The sequence below is a fragment of the Hypanus sabinus genome, chromosome 29, assembly GCF_030144855.1.
Source record: "Hypanus sabinus isolate sHypSab1 chromosome 29, sHypSab1.hap1, whole genome shotgun sequence".
Classification (NCBI taxonomy): Eukaryota; Metazoa; Chordata; class Chondrichthyes; order Myliobatiformes; family Dasyatidae; genus Hypanus; species Hypanus sabinus.
The window spans coordinates 25,196,507-25,211,935 of record NC_082734.1 but is presented as its reverse complement, the minus strand read 5'-3'; the positions used below and the strand labels follow the sequence as shown (position 1 = coordinate 25,211,935).

The 15,429-nt window shown below is 45.2% G+C and overlaps 1 protein-coding gene across 3 annotated transcripts in view; it reads left to right on the top strand.

Moving 5' to 3' along the window:
* LOC132383139 (uncharacterized) overlaps nucleotides 1-1,718 on the top strand; it is a 38,175-nt gene extending 36,457 nt beyond the window's left edge. For all 3 annotated transcript variants that reach the window (XM_059953975.1, XM_059953977.1, XM_059953976.1), the window contains one exon: nucleotides 63-1,718. The gene's annotated coding sequence lies outside the window, so the exon portion shown is untranslated. The remainder of the gene's footprint in view (nucleotides 1-62) is intronic.
* The last annotated feature ends 13,711 nt before the right edge of the window (nucleotides 1,719-15,429 follow it).

The following is a 15,429-nucleotide window of genomic DNA, read 5'->3' as shown; positions in this document are numbered from 1 at the left end:
AAACTGGGACCAGTTCTTCTGATGAACCTCCTGTACTGTAATGCTGACTCTTTCTATTGCAGAGCGCAAGATAACTTGCCAAGGACTTCCTTTGAGCAAGTCCTGCTTCATGCTGCATCTGATGTTCCCAGCATGCACCACCCCCAGGCTTTACTTTACGTCACGTGCTGCTGCCAACTCTCCTTACCATTGACCACCCCCTCGCCCCGGAACTGAGAAACGGACTCGCTGCCCGCAGACTGAGGTGCTGGAAAGTGAGCGGTCTGTGTTTTGGAAGGAATGTTAATGGTTATCGTTTCCCTTGTGGGACTTGCTAAGCCACAGAAGCCTGCTCCACAGGCCACAGCTGGATAACCACAGGGACCAACATCATGGACAACTGAAGGCTGCTTTAATGTTCCCTTAACCCTTCTAGGGTTAATGGCAAATGACAGCCTGTTGGAGACTGTGAGGTGTGCAAGAACTCCTCCCCACATCCAGACCCACTCTGATTGGGAGGGGTGGGGAGTGGTGGGGGGGGGGGGGAATGAGACCTCTCTGAGGGCCAGCATGGACAAGTTGGGCTGAATGGCATTGTCGCTCACTGAAAGCAAAGTATAAATAAGGGATTGAATTCATCTATCTGTATGGTGAGGTCTGGGGAAGTGATCACTGCTCTGCGTAGGACTTGGCAAATGCTGAAGCATTCCATTAAGTTGGGAATGCAAAACTGGCTGAAGTGACCTGTTGCTTGCGATCTCATTTATGCTTTCGTGTTGACGACCGACTGATCCAAGCTAAAGAATTGCACTGAATATATTTTTACCACTGACTCTGGCTGAACTTTTCTGATTGTATTTTTTTTTAACATTCTTGTATCTGCTGTTGTTTGCTTGGCCCTCCCTGCTGAGCAAGTTTTGTGGGGTGGGAGGGAGAAGCAGGGAGCCTGTTTTCCGATGCTTTCCTTTCGGGTATGAGAGAGCCGCTTGAAGGAAGGAGGGCTGGATTAGAGGGGACCAGGCGGTTTAAGTTTTTTGGGAAGGTCCAGAGGGTAGTGGTTGGTGGTAGTCGTCTGAGTTAGGATACAAATACTCGGTTTGGAGGCAGATGTGCAAGGAGGGTGGGCACCAGAGATGGGGGGGTGGGAACAGGAGAAGGAACGCTCCTCTCTCAGCATGGGCACTCTCTCTTGAGGTTGGAAGGTTCCCACTTTAAAAAGTTGGACACATCCCGCACAAGAGATTCTGCAGATGCTGGAAACGATGAAGGGTCTCGTTTATTCTCCTCTGTGCACGGCGCCCGAGTTCCTCCAGCATGGTGCGTGTGTTGCCCGGGATACATAGGGCCCTTTCCCACAAGTGACAGAGGCGGGTTGGGAGCAAAGCGAACTCTGGCACCCCTCACCTCTCTCCCACCACCAAGTATCTCCTCTTGAAACCCTCGGTATTGACCTTCACTCATCACGTAGCTGGGGAGGGGGGTGGGAGGGGGTCATTGCAGGGTTACTGTAGGTCACCTGTATCAAGTAGCCAATGTGAATGGCACTCCTGATTAACCCGTGTCTCTGCCACACATTGGGTTGTGAACAATGTGTCGCTATGTGATGATACACAGTAGTTTGGGTACTATGTACTTACTGGGGCCATACTTTGTTCTATGGCTGCATAGTCGCATATCCAAATAATGTGAGCTTGGAAAACATATTTATTGTTCTTTAAAATAAAAGCAAATGTTTAATAGTGGTGGATTTTTTTTAGGTACTTGCTAAACGTGTAAGTATTGGAACAAGTGGTAATTTTTAAAATTCAATACTACAAAGACTTATCCACAAACAAAATACAAACATTAGGGAATCACGAGACTCGATTTCGAATTAAAATATGGTTACTACTATCTAAAAAATGCTTAGTTCCTTGGTGGGCAGGTACTGTTCCCAGAAATCCTGCGGTGCCCCCCTCTCTCTGTCCCCCTGGGCACGAGTGTAACCCCAGCAGAGGGGCAGGCAGTTGGTTTGGCCAGAGCCCTCTACTGCTTGCTGCCCGGACCCATGAATGGCCGGCTTGGCCAGGCCCAGGAACATGCCCATCAGTAGATCTCCCGAGCAACCTGCTCTCCTCCGTCCCGGGGGCGTGTCAGGAGCGTGGGCTGATGTGCAGTCGAAGCCTGAGAGGCAACCTCTTCAGGTACCCCGTCAGGGGCAAGGACCGTGGTCACTGGCTCCTCCCGCCCGCAGGATGGACAGCTAGACGAGTGTCAGTGAACTGGTTTAACAATCTGTTGCATGGCACTGCGCGGTCCTTCCACCCCAGGTCCCCAATGTACAAGGGAAGGACCTCTGCATAAAGAGACTTCCACTGGGGACTTTGCCCACCACTGGCTGGTAAAACAGATCACCGTGGCGTGTCTGGTTGAATTAGCACCACTGAGGTCATCCACCTATGACAGTTTACTGCTTTAACCCCACATCCCCCAGCTCACTCCATTTCCACTCCGTCAGCCTCACACTTTTTTGCCGGTGCTTGTTGGTTGAACATCCACTAGTGATATCCCACCACTAAGAACATCTTCCGCAGGGACTGATCTCCATGTGACTTCCTTGCCTACGCATCCCTCGCCACCGATCTCCCTCCTGGCACTTGTCACTGCAAGCAGGGCAAGTAATACGCCTCCTCCCTCAACACCATTCATGGCCTCGATCTGTCCTTCCAAGTGAAACAGCCAATCAGCTGCAAGCCTGCCAGGGTGCTCCTGGTGTGCTTGCCTCTACCTTGGGGAGAAGCGACATAGATTGAGCAGGGTGCTGCTTCGCCGGGTACCTTTGCTCCATCCGCCAGGAGAGGGCGGGATTTTCGGGCAGTCACCCATTTCAATTCCACTTTCCGTTCCCATTCTGGCGTGGCGGTCCTTTACAGCTCCAACGACGGCACGCTTGGATTGAGGGGAACAACACCCAATACCAGCACTCCGGGAGCCAGAATAAGGACGGGAAGGGGTACAAGTTGGCAAGTGACAGGTGAGACCAGGTGAGAGGGATGATAGGAGATGGGGACAAGGTAAGAAACTGGGAGGTAATAGGAGGAAGAAATAAAGGGTTGAAGAAGCAATCTGATAGGAGAGGACAGTTGACCATGGGAGAAAGGAAAGAGGGAGGAGGAGTCAGAAGGCATGATAGAGGAACCAGAATGGGGAACTGAAAAACGATACCAGCATTATAGCTAGAAATCCGGCTGAGTGGTGTCATAACAACAACCTCTTACTCGTTGTCAGCAAGAGCAAGGAGCTGGTTATAAACATCAGGAGAAGGAAACCAGAGGCCCATGAGCTAGTTTAGATCAGAGGTGGAGAGGGTCAGCAAATTTAAATACCCTAGGTTTTGTTACTTTGGAGGACCTGTCCTGGGCCAGCACACAAGTGCAATTACGAAGAAAGCACAGCAAGTTCCTTCACTTCCTTAGGATATTGCAGAAACTTGGCACAGCATTGGAAACTTTGACAAACTTCTATAGAGCTACACACAACGTTTGTATATTGACTGGCTGTGTCATAGCCCGGTGTAGAAAAAAAACATTGCCCTTGAATGGAAAATCTTGCAAAAAGTCATGGATATAGCCCAGTCCATCATGAGTAAAGTGTTCCCCACCATCTACATGAAATGCCATCGCAGAAAAGCGGCATCCATTATCAAGGACCCCCACTACACAAGACTGCTCTCTTCTTGCTGCTGCTACCAGGAAGAAGGTTCAGGAGCCTTGGGACTCACACCAGATTCAGGAACAGTTATTACCCCTCATCATCAGGCTCTCGAACTAAACGGAATAACTTCACAACTTCATTTGCCCCATCTTTGAAATGTTATAGCCAATAGACTCACTTTCAAGGACTCTTCATCTCATTTTCTTGATATTTATTGCTTATTTATTCATCATTATTATTTAATTCTTTTTGTATTTGCACAATTTGTTGTCTACTGCACTCTGGTTGAATGCCTCCGTTCAGCAGTTTCATTGATTCTGATATGGTTATTATTCTATAGATAACTGAGCATGCCTACAAGAAAATGAATCTCAGGGTTGTATTTGGTGACATTTACAGTGCCTATAAAGAGTTTACAGCTCCCTTGGAAGTTTTCATGTTTTATTGTTTTACAACATTGAAGCACAGTGGATTTAATTTGCCTTTTTTGACACTGATCAATAGCAAAGACTCGTGTCAAAGTGAAAGCAAATTTTTACAAATTGGTGTAAATTTGTTACAATTATTAAACACAAATAATTGATTGCATAATTACTCATCCCTTTTAGTACACACACCTTTGGCAGCAATTACAGCCTTGAGTCTGTGTGTCTAGGTCTCTATCAGCTTTTCATATCAGGATGCTGAAATTTTTCTTAATTCTTCTTTACAAAACTGCTCAAGTTCTGTCAGATTGCAATGAGATCATAGGTGAACAGCCCTTTTCAAGACCAGTCACAAATTCTTAATTGGATTGAGGTCAGGAGTCTGACTTAGCCACTCCAGGACATTAACTTTGTTGTTTCCAATCCATTACGATGTAACTTTGGCTTTATGCTTGCCTGGTTATTGTCTTGCTGGAAAATAAGTCTTTTTCCAAGTCACAGTTCTCTTGCAGACTGCACCAGGTTTTCCTCCTTGATTTCCCTGTATTTTGCTGCATTCATTTTACCCTCTAGCTTCACAGCCTTCCAGGACCTGTTGCAGTGAAATATCCCCGCAGCATGATGCTTCACGGTAGAGATTTTGTGCATTTGATGATGTGCAGTGTATGGTTTACGTTTACCTGATGGTCGAAAAGCTCAATTTTGGTTTCATCAGACCATAGAACCTTCTTCCAGCTGACTTAGTCTCCCACATGCCTTCTGGCAAACTCGAGCTGAGATTCCATGTGAGATTTTTTCCAACAGTGGCTTTATCTTTACCACTCTCCCATAAAGCTGCAGCTGGTGAAGTGCCCGGGCAGTAGTTGTATGCGCATTCTGTCCCATCTCAGCCACTGACGCTTGTATCTCCTCCAGAATTGCCATAGGTCTCTTGGTGGCCTCCCTCACTAGTCCCCTTCTTGCACGATCACTCAGTTTTCAAGAACAGTCTGCTCTAGGCAGATTTACAGCTGTGTCATATTCTTTCATGATGATTGACTTTACTCCAAGGAATACTCAGTGACTTGGAAACTTTTTTGTATCCATCTCCTGACTTGTGCTTTTCGATAACCTTATCACAGAGTTGCTTGGAGTGTTCTTTCGTCTTCATTATGTAGCTTTTGCCAGAATACTGACTCACCAGCAGCTGGATCTTCCAGGTATCAGTGTAATTTTACTGCAATCAATTGAAACACCTTGACTGCACACAGGTCTCCAAAAACAGATCTCCATTTAACTTATTATTTCATTTTTCAATATTTTTTATTGATTTCCAAATAAAGAATGTACAAATCGGAAGAGGAGTTTAACAAGTAGATAATATGAAAGACATATGAACAGCAATAGTAAAAAAAAGTATATAATATCAAAATCAAATAAGTAAAATATTGTGCTGTTATATATACAATGGTCAAAAAACTACAATTCCTCATAACAATCATAAAAAAAGATTGGAAATTTTATTGATAAGGAAAAAAAACCCACTAACTAAACTGAAACAAAAAAAAAAGAAAGAGAAAAAAAGGAAAGAAAAAGAAAGATTGGGCAGTCCAATTGAGGATAAAGTTAGAAAAAAGAGAGAGAAAAAAAACACATCCTTCCAGTCATCTTCAAACCTTCATGGATAAGGATTTTCCCCAAAGAGAATAAAGAAAAATAAATAAATAAAAATAAATTAAATCATGTGAAAATATTGAATAAAGGGTCGCCAGACTTGTTCACAATTAAAGGATGTATCAAATGTCCAGTTCATTTAACTTATTATGATGAGACTTCTAATACCAATTGGCTGCACCAGTACTTATCTGGTGTGTCATATTAACGGGGGGGGGGGGGGGGGGTTAATACTTATGCAATCAATTATTTTGTATTTTATACTTGTTATCAGTTTAGATAATTTTGTAGAGATAAGTTTTCACTTTGTAACGATAGTGGCTTTTTCTGTTGATCAGTGTCAAAAAAAGCCAAATTAAATCCATTGTGATTCAATGTTGTAAAGGAATAAAACATGAAACTTTCGGGAGTGGGGTGAATACTTTTTAAAGGCACTGTATGTGCTTTGATAATAAAAGTTACTTTGAACATTGAAGATTAGCTGACTGGAAGGAGGCAAAGAATGGAAATAGAAGTAGCTGTTTTTGTTTGGCTGCCGGTGACTAGTGCTGTTCTACAGGGACTGGTGCTGGGAACCCTTCTTTTCACGTTGTATATCAACGATTTGACGACGCAATTGGAGGGTTTGTGGCTGAGGTTTCAGTTGATACAAAGATAGGTGGAGGGGCAGATAGTGTTCAGGAAGCAGGGAGTCTACAGAAGGTCTTAAACAGATTGAGTGATTGGGCAAAGAAGTGACGGAATATAGTGTAGGGAAGTGTCTGGTCATGCGCTTTGGTGAAGTAATAAAGGGGTAGACTATTTTCTAAACGGAGAAAATTCAAAAATTGGAAAGAGAACTTAGAACAATACAGCACAGTACAGGCCCTTCGGCCCACAATGTTGTGCCAACCCTTAAACCCTTCCTTCCATTTAACCCCCTCCCCACCTTAAATTCCTCCATATACCTGTCTGTAGTCTCTTAAATTTCACTAGTGTATCTGCCTTCACCACTGACTCAGGCAGTGCATTCCACACACCAACCACTCTCTGAGTAAAAAACCTTCCTCTAATATCCCCCTTGAACTTCCCTCCCCTTACCTTAAAGCCATATCCTCTTGTATTGAGCTGTGGTGCCCCGGGGAAGAGGCGCTGGCTGTCCACTCTATCTATTCCTCTTAATATCTTGTATACCTCTATTATGTCTCCTCTCATCCTCCTTCTCTCCAGAGCATTAAACCCTAGCTCCCTTAATCTCTGATCATAATCCATACTCTCTAAACCAGGCAGCATCCTGGTAAATCTCCTCTGTACCCTTTCCAATGCTTCCACATCCTTCCTATAGTGAGGCGATCAGAACTCCAAGTACTCCAAGTGTGGCCTAACCACACTTTTATAGAACTGTATCATTACCCCGCAACTCTTAAACTCTATCCCTCAACTTATGAAAGCTGACACTCCATTAGCTTGCAAAGAGACTTGGGAGTCCTTGTGCAGGATTCTTTAATGGTTAACTTGCAGGTTGAGTTGGTGGTGTGGAAAGCAAATGCAATGTTAGCATTCATTTCAAGAGATCTATAATATAAAAGTAAGGATGTGATGCTGATGCATTATACAGCATTGATCAGACCACAGCTGGAGTATTGTGAGCAGTTTTGGGCCTATTATCAAAGTAAGATTGTCTAGGCATTGGAGAGAGTCCAGAAGAGGTTCATGAGAATGACTCCAGGAATGAAAGGGTTAACTGGTCAACATTTGATGAGAATTAGATGGCTCTGAGCCTGTACTCACTGGAGTTTACAAGAATGAGGAGGGATCTCATTGAAACCTATCAACTATTGAAAAGCTCAGATACAGTGGACATGGAGAGGATGCTTCTACTACTGAGAGAGCCTAGGACCAGTGGGCACAGACTCAGAATAGAGGGGCATCCATTCAGAACAGAGATGAGGAGGAATTTCTTTAGGCAGGGGTGGTGACTCTGTGGAATTCATTGCTGCAGATACTGTAGAGGCCAAGTAATGGAGTATATTTAAAGATTGATGGGTTCCTGGTTATCAGAGGGTCAAAGGTTGCAGGGAGAAGGCAGGAGAATGGGGTTGAGAGAGATAATAAATCAGCCATGATAGAATGACAGAGGAGACTCAATGGGCCAAATTTCACTCCACCCTTCAAGATGGGAGAGAGGCAGAAGAAAGGAAATTATAGGCCAATTAGTTGACCTCTGTGGTTGGAAAAATGTTGGAGATGATTGTTAAGGCTATTGTTTTGAGGTATTTGGAGGGGCATAATAAAACATACAACAGTTAGCATGGTTTCCTCAAGGGAAAATCTGGCCTGGCAAATCTGTTTGGAATTATTTGAAGAAATAGCAGGCAGGCTGCTTAGCAGGAGGTAAAGATTGGGAATATAGGGGAATATTTTCTGGCTGGGTGTCAGTAACACTTAGTGTTCCATAGGAGTCTGTGTTGGGACCTTTTCTATTTACGCTATATGTCAATGACTTAGAGGATGGAATTGATGCCTTTGTTGCAAACTTGGTGGACAATACGAAGAAGGTAGTTAAGTTAAGCGAAGTCAAGTCACTTTTTATTGTCATTTCAACCATAATTGCTGGTACAGTACAAGGTAAAAATGAGACAACGTTTTTCAGGACCATGGTGCTACATGAAACGATACAAAAACTACACTGAACTATGTAAAACAACACAAAAACTACCTATCCACTGACAACTTCGACAAACCCACTGACTCCCATAACTACCTTGACTATACCTCTTCCCACCCTGCCCAATGCAAAAATGCCATTCCCTATTCCCAGTTCCTCCGTCTCCGCCGCATCTGCTCCCAGGATGAGGCTTTCCGTTCCAGGACTTCTCAAATGTCCTCTTTCTTTCAGGATCGTGGTTTCCCTTCTGGCGTCATCAAAGATGTCCTCACCCGCATCTCCTCCATTTCCCGCACTTCAGCCCTTAATCCATCCTCCCGTCACCACAACAGGGACAGGGTTCCCCTTGTCCTCACCTACCACCCCACCAGTCTCCGGATCCAGCATATTATCCTCCGCAACTTCCGCCACCTTCAACAGGACCCCACCACCAAGCACATCTTTCCCTCCCTACCCCTCTCAGCTTTTCACAGGGATCATTCCCTCCGCGACTACCTGGTCCACACGTCCCTCCCCACAGAACTCCCACCTGGCAGTTATCCCTGCAAGCGCAAATGCTACACCTGTCCCCACACCTCCCCCCTTACCACCATTCCGGGCCCCAGACAGTCCTTCCAGGTGAGGCAACACTTCACCCGCGAGTCTGCTGCAGTCGTCTATTGCATCCGGTGCTCCCGGTGCGGCCTCCTCTACATCAGCGAGACCCGACGCAGATTGGGGGACCGCTTCGTCAAGCACCTACGCTCCGTCCGCCACAATAGACAGGACCTCCCGGTTGCCACCCACTTCAACTCTGCCTCTCATTCCCATCTAGATATGTCCATACATGGCCTCCTCTACTGCCATGATGAGGCCAAACTCAGGTTGGAGGAGCAACACCTCATCTACCGTCTGGGTAGCCTCCAGCCTGAACATGTATGAACATTGAATTCTCCAATTTCCGGTAATTTCCTCCCCCTCCCCCTTCCCCTATCCCAGGTCCCTCTCTGCCTCTCTCCCCTTTCAACATTCTGCTTCTTTATCTCTACAGTTCTTTCATGCTTATCCCCTCCCCCTCCCCCCTTTATTATTCCTCTGATTGGTTTTCCACCTGGCGCCTCTAGGCCCTCCCCCCTCCCCCCTTTATCTTTCCTCTGATTGGTTTTCCACCTGGCGCCTCTAGGCCCTCCCCCCTCCCCCCTTTATCTTTCCTCTGATTGGTTTTCCACCTGGTGCCTCTAGGCCCTTCCCCCTCCCCTATCTCTATTACTGGGCTTCGGCCCTCTCTTCCCCCCCATTCCTGATGAAGTGTCTCAGCCCAAAATGTTGGCTACTCTTTTCTCACGGATGCTGCCTGGCATGCTGAGTTCTTCCAGCGTTGTGTACATACGCTAGGCTACAGACCTACCCAGGACTGCATAAAGTGCACAAAACAGTGCAGGCTTTACAATAAATAATAAGCAAGACAATAGGCACAGTAGAGGGCAGTAAGTTAGTGTCAGTCCAGGCTCTGGGTATTGAGGAGTCTGATAGCTTGGGGGAAGAAACTGTTACATAGTCTGGTCATGAGAGCCCGAATGCTTTGGAGCCTTTTCCCAGATGGCAGGAGGGAGAAGAGGAAGTGGAGAGGCTACAAAAGGATTAGAGAGATTGGGGAAGAGGCAAAAAAAAGGGGCAAGAGTCTAGGACCAGAGGACACAGGCTCAGAATAGAGGGGTGTCCTTTTAGAATGGAGGTGAGGAGCAATTTCTTTAGCCAGAGAGGAATGAATCTGTGGGATTTGTTGCCGCAGGCGGCTGTGGAGCCCATGTCTTTATGTATATTTAAGGCAGAGGCTGGTAGATTCTTAACTGGTCAGGGCACGAAAGGATACAGGGAGAAGGCAGGAGATTGCGGCTGAGAGGGAAAGTAGATCAGCCATGATGAAATGGTGGAGCAGACTCGATGGGCCAAATGGCCTAATTCTGCTCCTGTATTTCAGGGCCTTATGGCTGAGTGGACTATTCTGCTCCTATGTTTTTTGTTATTTTGCTGCTTAGCTACTGCTTTATTTGAGAGCTTATCTCCTTGGTTATGCCGTAGGAACACCTTTCCCAGAAATTCATCACAACAATTTAATATCGGGATGACTTCATTTCTCCAGAAATCAAAGGACCTGAGTAATCCTGATCTATGTTTATAATCACTTTATATCATGTCTTGCATCAAAGAGGAGATCAATTAACCTGTTCCCAAGCTGGCAAGCTGTAGTTCTGGGGATTGGTAGGGTTGGGCTGAGGACTGGTCCATTCCGGGTTTGACGCCTGCCTGTCTGCGAGTGGATGGGGAGATGGGAGGGCAGGAAGGGGCTTGTTTTGTTGTTGTTATTTTGCTTTGTTTTGCTGTTGCTGCTTATGTTGGTTTCCTGAGCATGCCAGACATGTTACGTTGGCACTGGAATGTCCCAGCCTGAATAAACATAGTCCAAGGTCAATAACCCTTCCCTCCTGGACAGCTCATAATCCACATGTCTGTCTAGGAAGCTGTTAAATGTCCATAATGTATCTGCCTCCACCACCATCCCAGCACTGCATTCAGCCCCTATCACTGTCTGTGATCCCTACCTCTGACATCTTTATTGACCCTGTGATCGCGTGGGTTTCCCCTCCGTGCTCCTGTTTCCTTCCATGTCCCAAAAGCTGGTGGGCTAACTGGCTGTTGTAGGTTATCTCCAGTGTATGGGTGAAGGTTGGAATCTGGGGCGGGTGGGGGGTGGGGTAGTTGACCGGAATGCAGACAGAATGGAATATGTGTAAAATGAGAATTATTTTAAAGGTCCTTTGTGTGTTATTTCCTGGTTCAACCCAGGGTATTCACAAACAAAGGAGACGACAAGTGCTCAAGGGCACAAGAGTACACTTTAGAAGGTACAGGAACCTCAGGACTCACACCACCAGGTTCAAGAACAGTTACTACCCCTCAACCAACAGGCTCTTGAACCAGAGGGGATAACTACACTCATTTAAGGACTCATTAATCTTGTTATTTTGTGCTTGTTATTTGCTGCTATTTATTTATATCTACACTTGCAGAGTTTGTTTACAGGTTACCGTTACTGATGTTTACAGTTTACAGATCCTGTTTACAGTTACTGCTCTATAGATTTGCCAAGTATATCCACAGAAAAAGAACCTCGGGGTTGTAGGTGGTGACATGTATGTACTCTGATCATAAATATTACTTTGAACTTTATTGGAACTAGCACTAATGCAATACAGAAAAAAAACCAAATCTCTATAGTAGTGACAGTACAAAATCAAAGTAAAACTTACCATCCTCTAAACGAGCTTATCTGCAGAATGCTGACAAACTTTCACATATTATCTTTCCAGCATTAGCCACCAGCCTAGTCTCAGACAAAACTCTCTTCCCCTTGTCCCTTTTGTACCCTTCAAGCCCACTTACACTGGCACTTTTCCAACCTTGATGGTAGCAGCTGAATGCCAACCCCCCCCCCCCCCCAACCATCTCGTACAAACTTCAGCCAGACAAACATGTTTTACACCGTTTCCCATTCTTATGGCTAAAGACTTGCACTCCCTTAACTTTCTCAAAGCGTTTCCGTGGTCCGGTTTGCTTGTGCTTTCCGAAACAATCCCTCTCCAAGCTAACAGCATGGTCCTGACGAAGGGTCCAGGCCCGAAACGTCGACAGCGCTTCTTCCTATAGATGCTGCCTGGCCTGCTGTGTTCCACCAGCATTTTGTGTGTGTTGCTTGAATTTCCAGCATCTGCAGATTTCCTCGAGTTAGCATGTTGCCTTACAGACTTCCATGTTATTTTAGCATGTGCCAAGGAGGAATCACATTTAATTTTTTTCCCCTTACAATGCGTCTGGATGTGATTGGTTTGATGGCTGGTGCAGATCCAGTGGGCATTAGTCCTTTCCCAGCAGGCCATGAAATGAGAAAGTGTTGTGCCTTTTAGTGAAATGGTTGATTAAAGTTTCCTGACTTTGGGTGGAACAGAGGAGGGGCAATATCGTCATGGCAACATCTTTGTCTAAACCTGACTGTAGATCTGCCTTTCGATCAGTGATGTTTTAACTACTTTTTGGAGAGGAGGTGAAGATGAAGATCAGATGGGGGAAAATGTGTGTGTGAGAGAGAGAGAGAGAGAGAGAGAGAGAGAGAGAGAGTGAAGAAATCTGTGAGAGTTAGTAGGGAGTGTGAGAGACAGAGTGTGAGAGAATGTGAGGAAAATTGTGTGAGAAAGAAAATGTGTTAGTGTGTGTGAGTGTATGTGAATGAATGTGTTTGTGTGTGAGAATGAGTGTAAAATAAAGTGTGTGTGTGTGCAAGTGTGTCTGAGTGCATATATGGGTGCAAGAAAGGGTGCATGTGTGGGACAGAGAAAGTGTGTGTGTGTGTGTGTGTGTGAGAGAGAGACAGAGAGAGAGAGAAGGTGGAATCAGTGGGAGTGATCTCTGTGAAGTGAAGGTGTGGTTAGAAGTGAGAATGGGAATCAGAGGCAGTAAGGCAGGAGCTGAGCTCCCTGTCAGATCTGCTTCAGGCAGAAAACTCTAGCAGGATGTTGTTTGTGGTTAATAGTCAACCGTGACGTTGTGGGGGTTTTCCAAAACACAATTCCAGTGTAGTACAGTTTACTGTATGATTAATGTTGGCATTCGCACTCAGTTGGAATTACAAAAGCAGAGATTTTATATAATGAAAAACATCTTGAGTTGCTCCCCAGAGATTGTTCTCTCACACACATACATTCTTTCTCTCTCATTCACCCACTCACATGTATTCTTTCTCTATATTCACACACATTCTCTCACTTACACAATTCTCTCTCACTCACAATTCTCTCTCTCTCACACACATTCTCTCTCTCACTCACAATTCTCTCTCACACTCATACTCTCTCTCACACTCACACACATTATCACTCACACAATTCTCTCTCTCACACAATTCTCTCACTCACAATTCTCTCTCACTCACAATTCTCTCACACACATTCTCTCTCTCACACATTCTCTCTCACTTACACAATTCTCTCTCACTCACAATTCTCTCTCTCACACACATTCTCTCTCTCACTCACAATTCTCTCTCACACTCATACTCTCTCTCACACTCACACACATTATCACTCACACAATTCTCTCTCTCACACACATTCTCTCTCTCACACAATTCTCTCTCACTCACAATTCTCTCACACACATTCTCTCTCTCACACACATTCTCTCTCACTCACACAATTCTCTCTCACTCACAATTCTCTCTCTCACACACATTCTCTCACTCACACACATTCTCTCACACAATTCTCTCTCTCACACAATTCTCTCTCAATCACAATTCTCTCTCTCACACACATTCTCTCACTCACACACATTCTCTCACACTCACACAATTCTCTCTCTCACACAATTCTCTCTCACTCACAATTCTCTCTCACTCACAATTCTCTCACACACATTCTCTCTCTCACACATTCTCTCTCACTTACACAATTCTCTCTCACTCACAATTCTCTCTCTCACACACATTCTCTCTCTCACTCACAATTCTCTCTCACACTCATACTCTCTCTCACACTCACACACATTATCACTCACACAATTCTCTCTCTCACACACATTCTCTCTCTCACACAATTCTCTCTCACTCACAATTCTCTCACACACATTCTCTCTCTCACACACATTCTCTCTCACTCACACAATTCTCTCTCACTCACAATTCTCTCTCTCACACACATTCTCTCACTCACACACATTCTCTCACACAATTCTCTCTCTCACACAATTCTCTCTCAATCACAATTCTCTCTCTCACACACATTCTCTCACTCACACACATTCTCTCACACTCACACACGTTATCACTCACACAATTCTCTCTCACTCACAGACATTCTCTTTCACTCACACAATTCTCTCTCACACTCACACATATTATCACTCACACAATTCTCTCTCACACACATTCTCTCTCTCTCACACACAATTCTCTCTCTCACACAATTCTCTCTCACTCACAGACATTCTCTCTCACTCACAGACATTCTCTCTCACTCACACAATTCTCTCACACTCACATACTCTTTCTCTCACTCACACACATTATCACTCACACAATTCTCTCACTCACACACATTGGAGGTGGGGCATTTGTGCTTGGATACTACTTTTAAGAGAAATTTGGTTAAGTACATGGATTGAGGTGCAGGTCTATAATAATTAGCATGGTCTACTTGGGTTGAAAGGCCGGATTTTGTGCTGGTGTGTTTTATGACTCCATAATTCAATATGGAACCAGGGATGTGTCTGATTGAGGTTCTTGTTCTCCTTGGCAATGACAAAGCATTTCTTGACATCGCCATCAACCTTCACCCCACAGTGAGAGTCGGCCAAGGCGCTTTACTGGTGCTGGGGTTTTCGATTGGTTTATTGGTTGCTGTGCACCGTGGTTTGCCGGTGGAGGAGGTAGTGGAAACTCCGCGCCTGTAGTCATGGGAGACGCTTTTGACCCTGTGAACTGCATCACATAGGGAGGAGGCTGTCAGGAGAATGCTTGTACATCAGGCCTGACTCTGGCATGAAGGGACAGTGTTGGGGGAAAGGCATTGCCATGAGAACAGGAAGAATCCAAACATAAATTGCAGGAATACTGGAATGAAACAAATATTGGATATCTATGGCATGTCTGGACACATCTGCAGGAAGAGTGACAGAGCCAAAATTTCAGGTTGCGGGCCTTCAAGCTGCAAACATTAATCAAAGGGTGAGACACCGCTCTGGGTAGATACCACCCTAGTCAAACAGGGGAGTTTTACATTGAGAATGGAGAGGACCCTCAGCCCTCTGAATAATTATTAGCCGCAGTTTGCAGAGAGAGAATATGTCTGAGTGTGTGAGAGAGGGGGAGAGAGAAGTATGTGACTGGGTGGGTGACTTCCCCCAAACCTTCAGCATCACTATTGCAAAGGCAAACAGGCTGAGGGCTTTAACGTGAAGGAAACTGTCAGATCAACCCGCAGGCACAGACAAAAGAGCAAA